Genomic DNA, 6,000 nt, shown 5'->3' with positions numbered 1-6,000 from the left:
ACCTATCTGTTACACAAACAATTCGGGATAAAACCTACGCATCTCATCCTTCACTTCCCAAGTGGCGTCTGATCCTTTACGGTGTTTCCAAATAACCTTTACCTACGAAATGACCTGTGACAAAGTTGCTTATCCTTACGGTCAACTATCTCAACTGGTTGCCCGATGTAATTCAACCGTTCATCTACCACTATGTCCATTAACGGCACGTGAGACGTGTCGTCAGCGAGACATGTCCTTAAGTGAGAAACATGAAAGGTTGAGTGAATCCTTTCTAGTTATGCAGGTAGTTCGAGCTTATACGCTACTTATCCTACACGGGCGATGATTTTGAACGACCTAGTGTATCTTGGACTTAACTTACCCTTCTTTCTGAAACGAATAATCCCTTTCCAAGGCGAGACCTTAAGCATCACGTTATTGCCAACGTTAAACTTGATCGTTCGTCACCGTTTATAAGCATAAGACTTCTGATGGTCTTGAGCAGCTTTCATCCTTGCCTTGATTTGATCAAACCTTGAAGAGGTTTCTTGCACGACTTCCAAAATACCGATCTCCTTCTGACCAATCTCTCCCCAGCATACAGGAGTTCTACAACGTCTACCATACAACATTTCGAAATGAGGCATAACAGTACTCGAATGGTAGCTATTGTTGTAAGAGAATTCGGCTAAGTGAAGATGCTTATCCCAACTTCCTCTAAAATCTAACACACATGCACGTAGCATATCCTCAAGGGTTTGGATAGTCCGCTCGGACTACCCATCTGATTGAGGATGATACGCCGTGCTGATGTTCAGTCTCGTTCCCATCGCTTTATGGAACATTTTCCAAAATCTAGAAGTAAAGCTGGTATCTCTGTCGGACACAATCGACAACAGCACCCCAAGCTTTGCTACAGCTTCCTTAACGAACGCGTTCGCTAACGTTTCTAATAAGATGGCCTCTCATATACGCAGAAAGTGAGCACCCTTGGTCAAACGGTCAACAATCACCCAGATGGTATCATGATTTGTAGCTGTGCGCGGTAGCTTATTAATGAAATCCATAGTGATGTGTTCCCATTTCCATTCGGGTATCTCCAAAGGCTCTATCTTCCCATACGACTTCTAGTGTTTTGCTTTAACCTATAAGCAAGTTAAGCACTTACTGACATTATCAACCACATCGTTCATCATACCCGGCCACCAATAGTCTTTCTTTTAAGTCCTGATACATCTTGGTGGATCCTGGATGAATCGAATATCGAGACTTATGAGCCTCGTCTAGAATTTGACCTCTAAGATATCCATGTCACGGAATCCACATCCAATCGAATCAGATCTTTACACCCTGTGTATTATCTATCAACTCAGTCTGCTGTCCAAAAATCCTTTCTTTCTTCATCAACCCTTTATTTGCAAACACTGTCTGTACCTTGCTAATCTCTTCAAAGAAATCTGAGTTGATAATCAGCTTATAAGACTTCACTGTTGCTATTACTTCTTCATTCTTATGGCTTAAGGCGTCAGCAACTACATTAGCCTTTCCCGGATAATACTTGATGTCAAAGTCATAGTCTTTAATCAGTTCGAACCACCTTCTCTATCTCATATTCAGCTTTTTCTGCTTAAAGAAGTACTTCAAACTCTTATGGTGTGTATAGATAGTACACTTAGTACCATACAAGTAATGTCTCCAGATTTTGAGTGCATGCACTACAGCTACTAATTCTAGGTCATGCGTTGGGTATGTACTTTCGTGAACTTTCAATTTCCTGGATGCATAAGCTATGACCTTTCCTTGTTGCATTAACACGCAACCTAACCCTTGATGCGAAGCATCAACACAAACTACTAAATCCTTGTTACCATCAGGTAGAACAAGAATTGGAGCCTCTTCTTCAATTCTTCAAACGCCTCTTCCTAATACTTACCCAATTGAACACCATAGTCTTTCAGGTCATACCGGTCAACAGTGCGGCTATCTTGGAGAAACCTTGGATGAACCTCCTATAGTAACCAGCCAATCCTAAGAAACTGCGTATCTTAGTTGGGTTTTGGGAGTCTTCCAATCCTTTATCTTCTCAATCTTCGCTGAGTCCGCAATAATCCCCTCGGGATTGATTATGTGACCTAGAAATTGTACCTCTCGCAGCCAAAACCCGAATTTCGAGAACTTAGCATACAGTTTCTCATCCTTCAAAACTTCTTACACTTCTCTCATACACATAGCGTGGTTAGACTAGCTCTTCGAATAAATCAGTATATCGTCAATGAATACGATAACCGACTTGTCTAACATTGGTTGATATACCCTATTCACCATGTCCATAAATGCTGAGGGAGCATTTGTTAGACCGAATGAAATCACCAGGAACACGTAGTGTCCATACCACGTCCGAAACGCTGTCTTAGGAATGTCTGCCTCTTTCACTTTCAACTGATGATAGCCTGATCTAAGGTCTATTCGCGAGAACCAGCTTGCACCTTGTAACTGATCAAATAAGTCATCAATCTGTGGCAATGGATAACTATTCTTCACCGTAAGCTTATTTAGCTCGCGATAGTCAATGCACATTCTCATACTTCCATCTTTCTTCTTAACGAACAACACCGGCGCGTACGGGGAAACACTCGATCGTATGAAACCCTTGTCGAGGAGTTCTTACAGTTGGGACATTAGTTCTTTCATCTCAGATGGCGCCAAGCGGTAAGGTGCTTTCGCGAAGGGCTGTGCTCCTGGTGCTCACTCTATCTGAAATTCTACCTCTCGTTCTGGTGGCAACACCGGAAGGTCCTCAGGGAAAACTTTGGGATAACCGCATACTACAGGAACATCTTTCACTTCCCTTGCCTCCGCTGAAGCATCAACAACATACGCCAGGTAGGCACCGCACACTCGCCTTAACATTTTCTCGGCCTTTCTCATTGAAGTGATGTTAAGCCCAGTAATTTCCTTATCACCATAAACCGTCGATGTACCACCATCTAAGGACTTTAACCTTATCAACCTACTATTACACACTATCTGAGCCTCAAACTCAGACAACCAATCCATTCCCAAAACACATCGAATCCTCCTAAGGTAATTACATAAAGTGTAACAGGGAACTCACGCCCCTCTAGCTCTATCTTACCATCCTTAACCATTCTCATTATCCTAAACGAATTTACACTAGCCGTTCAACCATAAAAGTTTCAAGCACACTACTACATGTCATTTTAGCTAACTTACAGAACGTTACATCTACAAAACTTCTATTAGCACCTGAATCGAATAAAATAGAAGCAGAAATACTATTTACTAGAAATGTACCTGTCACAACACCAGGGATCTGCTTGACCTGCTCCTGGGTCAGCATGGAAGCCCTGGTCTTTGGCCTTGTCTTATCAGCATCTCTTTTTCCACTACCCCAAGCTTCACCTTCATTACACTCTCTAGCAAATTGACCCATCTTCCAGCACTTATAACATGCGGGTTTAGCAGTATATTCCCGGAGCATAATGCCTCACTTTCCCACACATGTACCACGCATTCGATCCCATCCTACGCTCTCCACCATGAGCCTTTCCACACTTATGAAAGATATCAGTACCTTTTCCTCACTTACACTCACCACCGTGCATTTTCCCACACGTCAGACACGGTTTCTTTTCCCACACCTTACATTTCTTGTTTCTAGGGTTCCTGCCACACCCCAATCTAAGTCGGAAATGCTGGGGCATGATCCGATTGTTGACAGCTCGAAGATATTATCATGAATATAAATGACAATATCTAATTAATTATTTTATTCAAAGAATACACACATTATCCAATTATAACAAAATATTCCAAATAAAAAAATATGAACCAAACAAGCTTAAAAAATGATTCTCTTTGTTAAATCCTAGGGTCTTGTCTAAGTGTTCAAACTTCAATCTTTAATACAAACAACCTGCATATGCATAGAAAACAGACGTTGTGAACATAAAGTTGAGTGAGAATATCACCAGTTTTGCATGTCAATATAAATACGCATAACATAGTAAGTGTGGTAAATGAATCAAACCGTAAACAAGTAGTGATACCGTTGCCAAGAAAATCGAGCATTGGTAATTAATATGAGAACCCAATACATGGGAGTATGCTGGACCCCTCCGAATTATACGAATGAATAAATAATTAATGCAAGTAAGCATGTAACACGTATATTTGATTAAGTCACACACAATTACATGTATGCTATTGTTTGATATATATATATATATATATATATATATATATATATATTGTATGAAATACGAATAACAGGAATATGTCCCCAAAATGTTAGAAACCTTAGTAAAATAGAGGAATGATAAAACTCACCTTATGTTAAAGGCAATTAATAAATACGAATAACCAAGTTAATGAATAAGCGAGTCGTCCACTACGCGTCAAACGAGATAAACAATCAGAACCTCAAACTTTGAGATATGATAATATAAGTAAAAACGAACTCGTTTCCGCTAGAATCAATCCAAACGGACGTTTAGAACTCAAGTTATGTTATATTTAATATTTAAGCGAGCTGAAACTGACTAGAATCCGAACAGCTAGTCGGAAGTCGGGTTTTGGTAAGTATCCTTAAAATTTTATTACGAGAATAAAAGTTTTCTGTACTGAACGTTGAATCTAACCAGAAGTATGAGAAAAGGTAAAGTCAAACTTGATGACTACTTTGCCCTTTAACGAGTTTTAAACGAATTGCCAGTCAACACCCTTCAACCACGGAAATTGATTGAAGGTTATTGACTAGGGAATATGTATGAGAATTTTATATGTTTAAAACTTACCCGGAAAGTGAAAGGATCAACAGAAACAATGAGTCAAAGGTCCACTCGAATGCAAAGTCAAACGAACAAGCTTGTATCTTCAACGAATAAGCAAAAACCGAAGGGTTTATTGATGGACAGAAGTATGTGATGGCTGAGGAGGCTCTATTAGGATTCATGTAAAGTTGTGGCAGAGATTATGAGGCTTGTTTATATAGGAATAGCAAAAACGAACCATATTTGGAAGATTTACTCGTTTAAGTAACTAAATACGATATTAATGACAAAATCAATGAAATAAGCCAGAGGTTTTGTGCTTGATTGTTAAGCTAAGACTATGGACTTGTATTTTGTTTAATATCCCTTTCTTGGACCTTAATTCACTTAACTTATTCCTAAAATAAGCGATTTTAATGCCAAAAACGAGTTAGGAAACGAAATCGAACATGTAATCTGCCAAGTACCTCCATAGCGCCGCATGATTTGGGAGACCCTAGGCTGGTCGCGCAGCACCCTGGCCTCCCTATGGTGAAGTTTCAAAATTTTTATGTTTAGTCCTTGTAATTTGGTTTGTGGTCATTATATGAACTTGTTATGATTTAAATAGGAAATAAATGATATATAAAACATGAAGGGCTTAAAGTGAACATATGAAAATTAATTTATAAATATTAGATTTTTGATTTATAATAAAGATCCAACATATTCAGGTTAAACACAAACGAATACGAGTATAGAAAATCCAAAAGGTTACAGTTCCCCTACTTTAGGAAATTTCGTCCCAAAATTAAGGAAAACCAAAACATTATCGTTATGAAAACAATGAAAATTTTAAAGAAAATGTCATAATATATATAGGATATACCAACGGCGTATCCACCACGTCCTTATCATCTCATTATTCGTACAATTACCCAAGCTACCATAGGTTCAAAATCATGACACACATTAGTACTTATTATTATTTCCATGCGAGGACTTGGATAATTATGTTCTGGACCATAATTACTCTTATCGTCGATGGTCCTTATAACCTGTTTCATCATGTGGGTTATAAAATATAGAAAACCATCATTTTGGAAAGAAACAAACGTTTTCATAACTATAAATATAAATTCAAGAGATGCTTAATAAATGTTAGGGTTGAATTACTAAAACCGTGAAATTCCTATTATATCTTTTGATTATAAAAGTAGAATTTGGAAAATTGAAAGAAAATGGG

Source organism: Bidens hawaiensis, unplaced genomic scaffold (assembly GCF_021521415.1).
Source record: "Bidens hawaiensis isolate Kalapana, Puna unplaced genomic scaffold, B.hawaiensis_p1.1 tig00026057_1, whole genome shotgun sequence".
Lineage (NCBI taxonomy): Eukaryota > Viridiplantae > Streptophyta > Magnoliopsida > Asterales > Asteraceae > Bidens > Bidens hawaiensis.
Note: the sequence above shows the minus strand (reverse complement) of the source record.